This window comes from Rousettus aegyptiacus, unplaced genomic scaffold, assembly GCF_014176215.1.
Source record: "Rousettus aegyptiacus isolate mRouAeg1 unplaced genomic scaffold, mRouAeg1.p scaffold_m13_p_6, whole genome shotgun sequence".
NCBI lineage: Eukaryota > Metazoa > Chordata > Mammalia > Chiroptera > Pteropodidae > Rousettus > Rousettus aegyptiacus.
Window position 1 is genome coordinate 19,275,720 of NW_023416309.1, and position 17,170 is coordinate 19,292,889.

At 34.2% G+C, this 17,170-nt stretch overlaps 1 protein-coding gene and 1 pseudogene across 3 annotated transcripts in view; one reads left to right on the plus strand and one right to left on the minus strand.

Annotated features, from left to right (window-relative positions):
• CTNNA3 (catenin alpha 3) overlaps positions 1-17,170 on the plus strand; it is a 1,366,626-nt gene that overhangs the window by 1,256,188 nt on the left and 93,268 nt on the right. The window lies entirely within an intron of this gene.
• LOC107510358 lies at positions 6,887-7,716 on the minus strand (annotated as a pseudogene).

Genomic DNA, 17,170 nt, shown 5'->3' on the forward strand with positions numbered 1-17,170 from the left:
TGATGACAGAAAAAAGTTGGAAATGTTTGGGCCTAAAATGGCATGAATCAGTCATTGTGAATGTTAATTCATAGTTAGATTGTATTAAAAGTGAGCCAAAGAATGGAGTGCAGTTTGAGTGATATGGATTGTGTAGGAAGAAGAGTAAGTTATATTCTGCATTGCCTGAAATGAGGGGGAGACAAAAGTTCCTCAGGTAGGCATTCTTAACGAATTTCAGAAAAAGACCAATTGTAGGAGTGTTGTTTTAAATAGATATAAAATTTGATTTGGTATGTTCTTGTTTTTTTTCCTGGATAAACAATGTGATTATGAAACTCTACATTTGAAAAAAAATAGTCGTATTACATTTTTAGGCACACTGTAACTAGCATCATCATATCCCTTAAGATCTGTCTCTTACAAAATATTAGATTAAAAAGATCAGATTCAAGCATTGCAGGACTGTCAATTTTCCAGCTGGTCACCATGTGTTTGGTGTTTAACAATGAGTATTGGCTGACCTCTGCTGAAGAACATGAATAGTATCTGGGTACCTGAGGCAATTGTAACCCACAAGTGAAGAAAACACAATCTCTCAGATTTGTAATGGAATACCAAGAGATGTCAGGTTGAGTCACATTACATAAATGTCACCAGGACATCTGCTGATTTCCTCCTAGTATAATGAAACAATTCTTAGATGCCAGTGGGGACTTGATAGTCTTTTACAGTGCATAGATAGAAAAGAACATTTTATATTTCAAATCTGTCTCATTTGTTAGAGCTAAAGGCAGACACTGACTCTTAATTGCTGTTGATGAAAGCAAAACTCATTTAACATAACTACATGGCAAAATTAACCTTAAAAAGGCATGAGTAGCTTTATAGTACTCTCTTAATGGCTGCATTGCCAGTGGTTTGCTGACCTCAGGTTCAGTATTTGTCCATCATTTTTTAATAAAGAGAGATATTTTAAGATGTTGTTTTCAGCAAATTCCCTATTCTAACAGACAGACAAATGGTTTAGTATTTCAAAGACAATCTCTAATGTCTTTAAGTCATAATTTCTTACTCTTTCTTTTCTGTGTGAGGGTGTGTTTCCTTAAATGACTTTTATTTAGTATTGTCATTTAATCATTTCCTTTAATTATACTAGGCTCTTTCTTTTTTCTTCTGCTACCCATATGGCTTCTTTATGTATGCTGTTTTCTATGGTGACTACTTGTCAACACAGCTTCTGGTTTCCTTCCTTCTATTTCTCTGACCTCAACATAATTGAATTACATGTGTCAATTCTATCCTTTTCTTTCCAAAGTCTGGTTCTCTTATCTTGTCCTCTAATAGCCCTATTCTTCATCTACTCATTTTTCTTTATATTTATACCCTTCTAGTTTTCTGTTAATATTTAGCACTTCCATATGACCTTATTAGTATATCATCAATGATTCTTTCCTATTATTTTCCCCCTTTCATTTATTTTGCCTCCTTTTTTTAAGTGACTTACTTCTAAAGTTTCTATGCCATCTCTTTTATTCCTTACATTTATGTAATGATTTCTATATCATCCCTTTACCCACTGCTTTCTTCATTAAGACTTGTAAATATTTACTGAGGTCCACTATGTGCTTCAACATAGGGACCTAAAGATAATATGACATAGACCTTGCCTTCAAGGAGATTCCAATCTAGAAGAGACAGATACATAAATTAACCAATCATTAAAAATGTACAAAGTACAGGGATACAAATAGATACAGGGTTTGTAGGAAGCCCTAGAGAATGATGCTATGGATTTGGAGAGGATGACATGAAGAATAAAAATTTCTAGATAATGTACTACTTTGGCTAAGTCTTGATGGAAGAATAATCTGTGGTAGAAAGAGCTCATTAGGTAGAGGGGGCTGCATGAAAAAAGGTTCAGAGATGCATCTGTGGTAAGAAGGCCAACAATTTGGCAGTGCCCAAGAGTAAACAGAAGTCAGGGAATGTTGAAAGGAAGATTTAAAACAGGAAATGGTCTTGCTGTATAGGGAATTATTTGTCGTTTTGAGAAGCATTAAAATTAACTGGAAACTTGGATACATTTGAAGCAGGGAATGGCTGTAATCAGATATCTAATTTGACTACATACATGTTCTTTCAGGTATATAGAGGATAGATTTGAGGGATATAAGGATGGAATTAGGGATCCCAGTTGAGACTTTTATTTTTTTTAATGTTTATTTTTTAATTAAGTTTATTACAGTAACATTGGTTAATACAATTATATAATTTCAGGTATACATTATAATTTAACACTTGTATATTCTTTTGCGTGTTACCACTCAAAGTCCAGTTTCCTTCAGCTACCATATATTTGATCCCCCTTACCCACTTCACCCCCCCCCCTACTTTTACCCCATTTCCTCTCCCCTCCTCCTCCACACCCAAGACTATTTTATTAGAATCTGGATCAGGGTGGCAATAGAGCAATATCAGAGAGAGAGAGTAGATTCAAGAATTATTTACATGAAAAATTGGCAGAACTTAATTGGTGGTTGAGTATAGATAATAAGGGACTGGATGGCTCTTGGAACCTACATTTAGTAATTGGGTGGCTGATGATGGCAAAAGCTAAGAGAGGGAGAATGTGGCAGAGTTCATCTTTTGTTCTCCCTAACAGGTCTCCCAAACTATGGATAACTTGCATTCTTTAAAGTGCACTATATTTTTTAAAGCTCTAAGTTATTACTTAATTTAATTCTCATGAGAATCCTCTCAAATTGAGCAATGTTCATAATTTTTAGATAAGAGCACTAAAAAAGCCTTTCCTCAAATGTATACCTAGTGACAATAAGTTATTTACATGATCGAAATTGTTTTAATTTGGTAGCCTATGCTTCTGGTCTGACAATAAGACTGGTGGGGCCTACTATAGGCCTGAGTAATGTAGCCATGAAGGTACTGCCTTCACAAACATGAGCAGGTTTTAAAATGATCCTTATCAGATGCAACCTCAACTTGTGACTCTGTCACGATAACACATATTGCTCAGTTTCTCCTACACAGAAAGCAGCCATCACCATTAGAAATAATACCTTTAAGTAAAAGAAAGGTATTAATTGGCTTAGAATTCACCCTTCATAAAGCAAATATTTTATACACGCATAATATTTTGCATAGCATGTTTTAGACATGTTTTACATTTGGCTCATGCCTGTATTAATGACTGCAGATATGATCTAATAATCTCACATTTGTGGTATATTTGCTTTTTATTCTTGTGGAGTTATTTTAAAAGTCATGCGCAAGTGGTTGAAACATAAGAAAGGCTTCTGTGTTCTCCCATCCCAACTGAAAACCAGAGAAATTACTTTTCTAGTAACAGTAACAACACAGGGGAAGTTGATAATAACAAAGGCCTTTCCTGCACTGCCCTCATGTTGATTTCAAGTGGGAGATTCCAGTAGGTAGAAGGCAGGACTCTCCACCATGAAATAATTCCACTTGATATAGTTTAATCCACTTTGTTCTTAGAAGGTATCATTTTATCACACTTTATTCTGTATTTTTAGGTGGTGTCCAAGGGTGATAATACTTGAATAAATTTAATCCTTGTTCCTCTCTCCCATTACTATTAAAGCTATGTTTAGGTTTTAGTTTAAGATGAAGATTCATTATATGAATCAGGTATTTATTTATTCAGTAGGCAACTAAAGAAGGAAAAGTGGATTGAATTATGATTTCTGAGAAGAGCTTGGCAACAGCCAAACCTCATAAACTAATTGAAGGAAACGTCAAGTTATACTTAGCAACAGTCTTAGGTTGCAAGCGAGAGTTAGATAAGAATTAATGCATGTTATTTTATTTAACTAGTATTTATTCTTTGAAACAGATTTATTTCCAAAATATTCTGACCCCAAAGGGCATAGTACTCTAGAAAAATGAATTTATCAAGCAGCTTTTTTAAAATAAAGATCTAGAATTTTTACCAATTTAATTTATATAAGAATCATTTTAAAATTTGAAACTGCTATATAAATTTCATGCACCCTTATGATGTCTCTGTATTATATAGATCAAGCCAAATAATTCTCTTTTCTTAACTCCTAGAGAATTCTTCTATGCATATGTGGATAGTTTTTACAAAAGTAAACATAGGCGTTAGAACAGTTGTTCTCAAACTGTAATCAGAAATACCCGGGGAGTTTTTTAAACATAATTTTTACCTTTTCTATAGATTTACTGAGTTTGAATGGCAGAGTGTAACGATTGAGAATATTTTTAGCTTCCCAGGTTATTCTGCTGTGAACTGTTTGAAAAATACAAAATGTGTGTTTAATATTATTTATTATCATCTGGAGAAAATAATAATGTATACAACTCCTTATAGAGTATGCTGCCTTCTTTGTGCTTATTGATACTAAATACATAACTGTGTACCTATATATCTATAAAACATTTTTGGATTTTTTTTTCTGGAAAACTGGGGATCAGGCAGTGATGAAAGAGATACTTATTTTTTACTCTATAAACTTTATCCATTTGCACCATTTGAAATCACATTTCACTGTTTTTAAATTACATATGTGTATGTGTGTGGGAGAGTGAATGTGTGGGGCTGTGTAAAATCAAAGAATATTGAAAAGTATATGATATTTTGTTGCATTCATCTGGATACCAGGTAAATTTTGATTTCTCCTTAGAAAAAGTCTGTTTTCAATTTTTAAAAATCATCGATTAATATGCACAATAGACAGTCTTGCCCATCCTTCATCTCTACCCTATCCTTAACCCATCACATAATTATTTATAGAGTTCTCTCAATGAACTAGGCCCTATGCTAGACTTTTGAAATATAAGGCGTGACATAAGGTTTTTACCCTTGAATGTTAGCAATGAAAACATAAACAAAGAAATATGTGTAATATACACTTATCCCCAAATACCTCATCTAAAAAAATTTAAGTGTGAGTCAAAATTTCAACCAAGATTCTAATAGGTTTATTCCAAAGAAGAAGGTGGAAAATATTGTTTATCTTTCTATTGCTACTTCTCTCTCCTAAATGGGATATTAACCTATTTCCTCCTGATATTTTATGTTTGTTTGTTTGCCTATTTATTTATTGAATTCTGTACTTCCACCATTGTGCTATAAGCTTTTGTTTTGTCCTTAACTCTAAATACTTAATGGCTATCAAGATAACACCCAAAGAAGGATGAAGGTGAAAGAAAAGGGACATTTTGGGGACTTCATATGTATATAGATACTATTTCATTTTCCTGGAATGTCCCTTTCATTGCCTACCTCTGTCCTTTTTTGCTTTACACACTCCTCCAAAATACATTTGCTTTTCATTTATCCAAATAATTACCCTCCCTGCTTATTTTGAAATACATTTAATTTGGATTGCAAAGTATATGTGATACAACAAATAAACAAAATTTAAAAGAGATAAAATATACAAAACAAAAAAAAAAAGGATTTAGTTGTAAAACAGCACTGAGTGAGATTCAAGCATCGTAATTGAATGTTCTGGGAAAGCACAAGAGTTTCTGATTTGCAGGTACGCAATTCATTCTGCATTCTTAACCCAGAGTTCAAGGTTTTGCTTATGGGTCTACCTGTTTTCCTTTCAGGAGCTTTAATTGACTAAAACTGCTCCCTTTTCATTCAAGTGAGTAATGTCTAGGCCACAGGAAATTGAAAGTAAGTGGCTATTAGAGTTCTCTGGAATACTCAGTGCATAAATTAGAGTTTTATAAATGATGTAAAACTAGTAAATGGTCAAAATAATGTTCAGTTTGAGATTATGCAAATGAAGTTAAGGAGGAGAAGCTAGCTTTTCAAATTATCTAACTAAACGTATTATTTTTTTCATCACTGAATAGTGTGCTACTGCTGCTAATGAAGTTATGTAAAAATTGTGAAAAACTGGCTGGAGATGCTATAACCAGGAATTTTATGAGCCACAAAAGGGCAGCAATAAATGCTTCTTTTCATCTTCCTTTCTCAGAATTCTACTGTAGAATGAATCAGAGACTGATGATAACTGACCTGAGAGGAAGTGCAGTGTGGACCTCACAATATCATTCAGTCCCTACTAGATAGTATTCAAATATATTTGTGTAGTGCATAAGGTCAATATTGAGTCACTTAACACTTTTTAAACTTGCAAATTTTATTTGTTTTTCACCATAAATACATTCATTTACATACTAAATGAAAATAATATCTACTGGATATTAATGATTAATATTTATTTTTCAGGCTTTTTTGTTTCTTTTCATATACATTAAAAGTTTTATCAAATAAATAGTGTGCACTAAAGAAAAATTTAACAGTAGGTAAGAGAATATTAAAAAAAAAAAGTCTCTTACACACACACCTTCCCTCTCCTAATCTAAATTCCAAGATACGAACTCTTAGCTACATTTATATTTAACTTATAATAATTATATTGTTATACTATATTGTTATAATTATATTGTTATACTATAATTTATCAGCCATGATCATTGTTTTTTGACTCTCTATAAATTAATACTAGAATATTTTTTTCACACTTGGCCACACCACTAACTTCAAAAATCATAGTCTCATAACCATTTTTGTAGCCAATCATTAGGTTTCTATGATGAGAACATAATGTACTGGGACTGTCAATTTGTATAATGAGAACATAGTAGCTATCTTACCTTTTTTCTAGCTTTTCTGACTCCCGTTTACCTTACTAAATATTATTAGTGTATCTTTTTTTTTGAGCTTTTATATTTGAGTTTATTATTTATTTAACTTTTAAAATATTACTATAGTTAAATATTAAAACAAAACAATAGCAAGTGGTGAGCATATGATTGTAGTCTTTCACTCATTCACTACTGCATATAAAATGCCAATAGTGAGTGTTATTCACTGGCCCCATTAAGAGGTCCGATACTAAACACCACACCTAGGATAATGTCCAACATCCTTGTATGATTCTCCACTGTAATGGTGTAGTCTTTCTTGAGTTTACCAGTCCTAACTGGTCCGTCCCATCAGTCTCTTCTACTTCCTTTCAAGTGGGAGTTTTTCAAGCAAAGATAGCTTATCAGGAAAGAGAAAGCCATTCTCAGGAAAGTTTATCTTAAATTCGATAATTTGGTGACCCTTTTCATATGGTCTATGATAAATTGGCATGCCTTCAATTTAGCATGCACTTGATATCTTCATGTTTGACAGTCTGACCTGAATGAAAGGCGATGTCAAGAGTAGATATTGGCTTTTGGAAGCCACATAATGCTTCAACCAACTGTATGTCCATACACATGAAAAGATCTCCCTTTCGGTAAAAATAGCATGATCTTTCTGATATAAAACAATAACAATATCTCTGGACTCTAGTCCTGGTTCTTGGTTTTCTTCACCATGGAATGTTATCTTCTGACCATCTTTTTTGATTGTGTCAATATGAACTTCTAGAATCGAATTCTTTCAAACTTCTTCCTTCCATTGCAGCATTTACATCTATCTTTAGATCTGATCCATTCCCGCATGACCCTGGCACTCCGTGCACACAGACTTAATTTGCTGAACCACCCCAGGTCATATCTGACAAATTCTTATTTACATCTCATACTTCAGTGGTTGGACAACATTCCACTGCTCCTTTCTTACCAGCTGGACCTGCACATTTGTCACAAATCACATTCTTTTTGTAGAGCTTATTTTCTTGTTGCACCATTACATTAATCGTCTAAGGTTACTGAGAATTGATGCACAACTTTTTTACCTCTCTCTCCGAATCCTTCCTCCTCCTCTGCCAGAGCCAGCTGGCTGAGATTGAACAGCACCTAAAAGAGGGGGATGAAGCCTAAGGGAAAAAGAAGAAGACAGAAAAGATCTTTCAGGAGGGCTAACAGTCAATACTGCCACCTCGAGTTTATTTAGCCCTGCCTATTTATACCTAAGCACGGAGAGATAAGCTTAGTTCTAAGCATGTCGCTGTTTACTAAACACTACATCATCCTAGTTCCCATAAACTCCTGTGGTAAACAGCATTTTTGCATATAAGGTCAAAGCATGGTCAGCAACTCCTTTAGGGCAAAGTACAGTTCTATGTGAGTAAATCACTTGAGCTACTGACACCTTCAGTGCCTCATAATGGCTCCCGACACTCCTCCAAAAAACATATCAAAGATGTCCATGGGGGAATACAAACTGCCACCTGCTCCACATTCTTTAATTGCCTGTTCTCATCCTTTGTCATATAATTCCCTTTTCTTTACATCAGAGAACAACATCATACGCTTGAGAAATCAGTTTAAACTTTTCTCCTTCACTTGGATTCTTGTCAGGATGGTACATCAAAGCCAATTTCCTGTAAACCTTTTTCAGTTATTCCTGAGTGGCACTGGGTTTGACCCCCAAAACATCACAGCAAGTGTTTTTCCCATCATTTTTGATAGCTGGTGAGCAGGCTGAGGCTAGTGTGGGGGAGTGGAAAGAAACATGTTGCTGTCAGAAGTTTATCTTGATTTTTACTTTTCAATGTTACTTTATAATATATCGTTTATGCTTTGTCTACTGGCTGATTCTGTATATTTAAAAACCAGTAAATATGATTTATATTATTCAGATAATAATGTTCATCACAGTGGGTGGTATGCTCAGATTGTAGTTTCTTCTTTACAATGTCTGCTTCTTTACAATGTCTTCTTTACAATGTCTGGTGCCACTCAATGGAGGAATTATTTTTTTATTGACTTATTTAATACATAGTTTTGGAGTATCTCCTATGTGTCAGGAACTATTCCAGCCTCTTGCAGAACAGTAGTGAATGAAAACTACAAAGATGCCTGACCTCATAGAGCTTATATTCCATTGAATAGAGACAGACAGACAATAAAGAGTGGACACAATACATAAATAAACTGGATCATATTTTGGAAAGAAATGGGGGAATGAAAACAGAGTGGAGTGAGAAAGACCAGTTTTGTGAGTTTGGGGTTATAGTTTTAAATAATATGATCAGAATAGATGCCACATAGTTACGAGTTGAAGGAGACAGGAAAGTTAAGCATGTAGATATCCAGGGAAAAAGAGTTTGAGGTGAAGGCACAATTAAAGAATACTCTAGCTGGGGAGTGTGCTTAATCTTTGAGGGTAGGATAGTAGTATGAGATGAGGTCAGAGATATGATGGGGAGTACAAGTGAGATTATGTGAGAAATTTGGTCTTAACTCTGCCATTAGAGGCATTTTAGAGTTTTGAATAAAGATATTTACTGCTCTGTAGTATATTTTTAAAAGATCACTCCTGTATTGAGAAAACAAAAAAAAACATATATAAGGCAAGGATAAAAGCAAAGAGACTAATTAGAGGCTCTAACAGGAATGAAGGACAAACACCATGTGTCCTCCAACTCTGAGAATTCCATGTCTTTTATGTCTTCTAAATTTTCCTCATTTTTCTAGTTTCTATTTTTCTGGGGCTCCTATTAGTTGAGTATTGGATCTTCCCTATTGATTCTATATCTCTCGGGTTTTTTCTCTCAAAAGTTCTGCCTCTTATCCTTGATTTTTAATTTAATTTCCTCATTGAAATTATATTAATGAAGCTTTTTTATTTCAAATTTTCTTTCTTGTCAAGACCTTGTCCAAGGTCTTGTCCATACAAGACCAAGGGATCTGTGGAAAGTAACTTCAAAGGTTGATCTGATCATAAATTCCCAACTGGACAGTCATGGTGGTAGTCACACCTCAGGCATATAACTTCTTTAATAAAAGGCTTATAATTGCCTTAAGCAAGCCCTGTTTATCATTTCTATACATCTAAGTTAACACACCTTTGAAATGATCCCTTTTGGACCCCTCCTTCGATTATGTGACAAAATTTACAGATTCCTCCCTCTAAACTACCCTGTAATCCAATCCCAGCCTTACTTTCTCTCAGCTTCATGTAGTCTTCCTTACAGTCTTTCCTTAATTTCAAATGCATAAAATAAATTGCAAAACTGTTATTCTCCAAAGCATTTGAGATCTTGTTCCCCAGCACATGTTATCAGTTAGACTCAAATAAATTCTTATAAAAATTCTCTGCAGATTTGTATTACTGAAGCCAAATAATTAAGTTTGTTCTGCTTGTGCACTCTGGCCAAAAAATGCATGAGCAGGGGTTTGAAGTAAAGAAAGGAATTAGTTTATTAGAATTGTCCAAAGCAGAGACAGAAGAGCTTGTGTTCTAAACAACCCAAATCTCTGATAGTATATAGGTTACAGATTATATAGGACAAAATCACAAGACACTATGCATTAGCATTTCCGGATTGAGTTAGGAGCTTATCGGTCAGAAGTGACAGGAAGCTAATAAATTATTTTTCCAGATCTTGAGATCAGCTCCAGTCTCCAGAACCAGTTTCAAGAATTATCCAAGGGAGTAGTCTTACCTTTAAGGCTCAGGAGTTGAAACATAACATATTAAGATGTTCTCTTTAGCCTGACAGAGGGCTTAAATCTTGTCACCAGTAGTCAGAACTGGGCTATTGTCTTCTGCTACTTCAGGTGTCAAGAAAGAAGAAAAGAAAAATGATTGCTTCAAAACTACAGTTTAAATCAAATCAAAATTACAAAGACTCTTAGTTTAATTTGTATGTTTCTTACATCTACCCCTCCTATACTGCCTTTATAAACTCTTTCTAATAATGTTAGTACAGTCACAAGCCATATAACAACATTTTGGTCAATGATGGATTTGTCAATGTAAGAAACATCCAAACCTGCAGAGAATTTTTATAAGAGTTTATTTGAGCTAAAACTGACAATAATTATCAGGAAGCAAGATCTCAAATGCTCTGGAGAGTAATAGCCTTGCAGTTTCTTTTATACATTTGATATTAATGAGGGAATATAAGAAAGATTGCTTGAAGGTAGGACATAGCTAGGTGGGATACAGTTTACAGGACAGTTAACAAGATTATGTGCTCTCTATAGGGTGGTTATGTCTTTTCCTTCTATTACTTTTGGCATTTCAAAAGTTTATTAACCTAGATGCACAAGAACAATGAACAGGGCTTCCTTAAAAATTTTTCACTAAAGAAGTTATAGGTCTAAGGCATGACTGCCCACAATGACCAGCCCAGTTAGAAATTTATGATTTATTGCAGCACCCCCTTTTTTTTTTATCCACAGACTCCATAAAGATGGTGGTGGTTCCATAATACTATAATAGAGCTGAAAAATTCCCATTACCTAGTGAAACACACCCACCCTAAAGTCATAGAATAATGGATTACAAAAATAATTACCAATGAGTTACAATTTCCTACAGTATTAAGTATAATAGGTTAGCCTAAGAGCTATAGGAAAAAATAATTTGTCACCCCAAAATGTGTTTCTTTGGTGTAAGTATTATTTTAGGCTAGTTAATTTTAGAAACAGGGAACATGAAGGAAGCTCTGAAACTAAGTGGAAATTACCCTTTGTAAAAGACATTTACATTTGTAAAGGACATCTTCATTTGTAAGGGTTGTACCAGGAAAAGAGGAATGAATTTACCTCTAGAAACTCTTATGCATGGATGCAGAAAGCAAGGATTTAAATAATCTGCTTAACAACCCTACCTTTGTTACCCTGCTTTTCCTGGTAACATACCTCAACTGACTTTCCCAACTCCCAGTATCTTTTTTTCTTTTTCTGTCTTCAGCTGAAAATTGGATTAGGTGGTGGCTTCAGCCTTTTTGCTGAGTTACTGTTTTCCTAGGTCTCTACCACACATACAGGATGTATACATTCGTTTGCATCTCTCCTGCTGCTCTGTCTTTTATTACAGAGATGTCTCAGCCAAAAACTCAGAAGGTAGATGGAAAGTCATTTTTCTTCCCATACTGGGCAGTATGCTCTACTATATAACCTAGGTTTTGTGTTGTGGTGCTATCAAATCCAAGACCCACGGAGCCAATCGAGATGAATTGTGAGCCTTTATTAGCCGGCCGGCGACTGACTCTCTACCACGCAGCGTTAGAAGAGATCAGCCCCGAGCTCCCAGAAGAGGCAGTTTATATAGCCACCAGCACATCCCTGAGCAGATCACCACACCCTGGTTAACAGTTGGCTGTTAGCATATCCTTGATCAGATTTCCCTGGTTAACAGAATCCTTGATCAGATTACCACACCCTGGTTAACAGAATCAGGAGTAAATATTTAATACTGGCTTACTGGAAAATTGCCCACCAATAACATTTGTCAACAAATGTTAAGAAAGTCTTACATAGAGCCAAACTGACAATGTTTACTGGGAAGCAAAATATCATGGATTGAGAAAATGCTCTGGAGTATGGCAGTTTTGCAGCTTATTTATACTTTAGACTCAGGAGGAGACACTGGGAAGGTTACATGAAAGTCATTGGTGGTAGATTAGAGATAAGGGAGAAATTAAAGTAGAGAAATCTTGGGGATTGGATATAAAGCAAAACAGAGAGACACTTCTTTTACATTGGGCATACAGGATAGTTAAGATTTACATTACCAAGAGAGAGTATATGGGCCACAGATAAGAATATGGACTCCTGCTCTAGTTCCAGCTGTTGTGCCTTCCAGGGATCTGGAAAAGAAAATTGTTCAGACATTTTAAAGGTATGCAGTATCGTAGATGTGCAAAGACAATAGACAATTTCAAAGGTCTTGACTGACCTTTATCAAGGAAGCTGCAAGCTTAGGATGTGACTATCCACCATGATCCACTTTTAGTTAGAAATTTTTACTCTCAGACCACCCTGTGTGGGAATATTCAGCCTCTGAATTCTCCAGTTTGGTATGTGCTCCCTTTTTTGTCCACAATGTGTAGTAGGTTTTACTATCTAGTTTTGTTTAAGCACATACTACAATATTCACACAGTGACAAAATAGCCTAATGATTCATTTCTCAGAACATATCCCCATTGTTAAATGGTGCATGACTGTATTGAGAGTTTTATTTGGATTGATTCAGTTTAGTTTTATATCTCTTCTTTTCCTTGAATAATCTGTGCTTCCTGAATGGTCATTTCTCCCCTGTTTATCTTACTATTTATTTTTCATGTTGAAGATTGCCCTCAAATATATGATATGTCTTGGATCTCTGTTTAAATTTAAGAATAAGCCCAAGAAAAGCTGACTTGTAAACTTGAGCACTTAGATGAGACTTGTCTCTGTCTCACTTGACTAAGAATAAGTGGGATGAATTTGGTCTTTAAGCTGGAGGACTCTCAAAACTTTAATTTGGGATGTCAACATTTGTGTTAGAAGTTAGAAAACTCAGAATATACTTTTCATACCTCTTTAGGAAAAAAGTCCCCACTTTTTGACTTGTGAGATAAATGTTTGATTGTAAATCTATGAGTAAGGGTATAGGTGGGCTATTGGAGGTGGGATAAGATTGACAATGTGTAACAGAATTCTAGTCTTATTGTTTGTTATAACTGTTGTTGCCAAGTCTGAAGTTTGTGTAGGTGGTTTTAAATTGAAGCCTCCTTCACTGTGAACCCAAAATAAATATATTTACATAAGTGACGTGCTCTTATTTCCTTTTGAAATTATAACATGTTACTTGACTTAGTGAGGTTGAGATGATTTCCCTAAGGAAGTGACCATTATGAAGTAATAAAGATAGATTAAAAGGTGAAAATGGTAGAGAGCATATTCCTGGCATAGAATGATCAAAAGTTTTATATCAGGAGAGAACATAGTGTGAATAGCCTTTTTTGTTATTTTATTTTGTTGTTTTTTTGTTGTTCTTGTTATCATGGTGTTGATAACACCTTTTTGCACACAGGGTTACTAATAGCAATGATTGTTACAACAAAAGTACATAAAATGAAAATATTAATATATTCACCTTAATAAAGTGATTACTAAAATAATTAGCAATTCTGATGTAAAAGTACGTGTAATGATTTCTATGTATTATTTATAATATTCGACATTACTGTTGTGAAATAAAACTATTTTGCAATAATTAGTGAGATAACCTTTAACATTTCTGGTCTTGTATTCCTGGTTTCACTTTGCTTTTTTTATTTGATGTATATCAGTGTTTTGAATTAAAATAAACTGATCTAAACAGAAAGAAAAAAAAAAAAACATGGAAATGCTAACACCGGGTCAGTATTATTGTTAGAATTTTACAAGATCACTTAGAAGCACCATTTTCATAGAGTATCATGTTAACTCTGATAGTTATCATCCGGCCATCAAAGCTTTTAAACTAATTCTCTTCTGATTTATTGTATGATTTCAGAATCTTATGTCTGCAGTGCTAACCAAGTGATACATATATATCGTGAAATTAACAAGAATGTTAAAATGGAGAAACAAGACAGAGTTTGGTGCTCAGCATTGTAGGCGACAGATAGAAGGGAAACTATCAGTCAAATGGTCTAATAGAATGTGAAATTTTTTAACTGGAACACTTCCATGTTTCATTTCAAGAAGTCTTCTTGACTTTAATCCTGCAGCTGTTCCTGAAGAGTCTAATGATTCTGCTCTTTTGTTTTGAAAAATTTTTAGATGTGTTCCTTTCCTTTTCTGTTCTTTAGAAATCAATTCAGACTATGTAGAAGATCAAGGAACAAAATTTGAATAATAGAACCCAATGCAGTGAATATATTGATTAAATACTTTTACCAAACTAAAAGTTAATATGAAAAGCCTTCTAGGAACATAGAGCACTACATATGGGGATTTTTATAAATTTTTGCATGTTGAGCTAATTCTTTGTTTTTACTTTTTTTCTACATGAAACAAATGTCATAGTCTTTTATCTAAAGCCCATGTAAGTAGGATTACATAGAAATTCAGTAGTAGAACTAGAAACCAGAAGGTATATTTAACTTTCCAAAATTTCTTTCTTTGGATTTTAAAGATCTTTAATGATATAGTCTTGCAAATTTAAAATAGAGGGTTTGTGGGGGAGATATAAAATGACTAACATGACATGGCAAAACTCATAGTTTGATTTTTAACACAAGTGTGTGTGTGTGTGTGTGTGTGTGTGTGTGTGGCATACATGTATGTATAAATATGTGTCCATAACTTTCTGTTGTATATATTGCTTCTAATATTTGGCATGGTCATACAGAATCTTTTCTGCAGACAATTTACTAATCTACCATATAGACTCATTTTTAAATCCTGATTCCTTTATGAATGTCTCTTACTCATAATTCTTAGGTAGTAAAATGCTTGTTATTAGTGTGGTTAATATATTCCATTGCTGAAAATCTTCCTCTAAATCTAAGTCTCAGAAAATATACTTCGTTTAAATAATTATACCTTTGGAAATCACCATTTCTGCCTGATGCAAGTTGAATGCTGCTGCTTAGTATGTATGAATTATTCTTTTGTTATAGGTGGACAAACCATATGTGTGAAAAAAAGTAGATTATGTTCAAGAACACATTCAATGATGTGAAATTTTTTTTTCTGAACTTATATCGTTTATCAGTATTCAAAACTAAGCAACATTTGGAAAAAAGAAATGGTGTCATTTAAATAAAATACATAATTGTTAACTTGAAACATGGGTATTTGGCATTGTTTTCCAGGAAACTGAGTGGGTGGGTTGTTTTGATCACCTCCACTGTGACCCACACCAGGCACTTACAATTAGGCCTGTTGAAATATCAGCTGGAGCTTGTGCAGCAAGGTTTTTTCTCTGCCAAGTTAACTGAGCTGTTTAGGAATAGAATCTGTGACCTTGTTCTCATGAACCCAGGGCTGTCCCCAACTGAGTTAACTTTTCCAGTTTGCATTGGAGTGTGTGTGCCATTTGCAACAGCAGACAAACAAAAACAAAGTATGTATTGTGATGGATATTGGCAGTATTTTCATTTTAAAATGAAAGGTTTTCTTGAAGAAGCCAGTATCAGCCTTTAAATTAATCGCTCTTAACCAAAGCACTCAACTAGATACCAAACTGTCATAGAGATGATGCTATTAATGTTAGAAACAATCTTATGTTTATGATTCAGAAATGGTCATCCGTAAAATATTAGCAGCCTCTCTCCTCAGGCTGTGATGTATCATCAAGCCAGGTGTTGCCTACAGAGGATATAGTCTTCTGCTACCTATACCACTAATTCTTAAGTCATGTAACTGGTGTTACTTTTATGTATTCATGAAACTTGTCTTGATTTGTCCCAGGCTAGTTGTAGATTAGTTTCATCACTGGAACCTGTGTTTAATTAGCTCCCCGAATCTGCCTCTCATCTCTAAAAACCCATGTTCCACTTGTTAATTTGGACATTGTTATCAGATAGTTTATAGTTGCCCTACTATATTGCCAGGGAACTAGAGTTTGATGACTGTTTCTTATTTTGATTTGTCAATAAAAGAACATGGTAATATGTAGATTTTTTTGAACTGTACATTGGTATAGTCAGTCTATCTTTACAGAGGGTTGTGTAATTATGTTAAGAAGCTCATATACCAGAGTATGGGTAGGCATTTTTGTACCATTTGTCAGTCTGGGAAACTATTTCAATGACTTTGGGCCAAGTTTCCAATTTTTTTTTTAAACTTATCATCTATCATATCAGTTTCTCAGATGATTAGAAGAGGTGTTTCTTCTTAGTCACCATAAGCTCATATTGGTTAAAATATCATGGAACAAGGTATATGTTGGATCTAGATGTTTTTCTGGTTATATAAATACTTGCGATTTTTTTTTTCTGAAAGAGGGCTTGTTGAAGAACTGCAACAGTGATATAGCAATTGAACTACTGCATGTTATCTTACTTATCAAGTGTTATATTTCAAATGTTTAAAAGGCCTACATGTTTCTCTAGTCCATCTCATTTTACAAGTAAGGAAATGAGTCTCAGAAAAGCTTCAAGAAGCAATTTGATAATTCATCTAAGGAGAACTCAAATATCTTTATTCAAGCAGCATTTCATCACATTTGTACTGGTATTTTAAAAGTAGAATTTATTGTAATGTTCATAGGCATACTTTAGTTAATTTGTCTGATACCTATATTTCTGTAACAAGAGAGCAATATATATCACCTCCATCTTTTCATTATTGGAAAAAGTAATGAAAGTAATGGAGAAGCTAGGTTGGCTAAGTCAGCTTTCACTGATGTCAATATGAGTCAACATTCTGCTTCAAATATTGTGTCTCTGTCTCTTCAAATTCATGAAGTATGTATGCTAACAAAGTACCAAGTCAAAAGCTTTCTATATTTGTCAA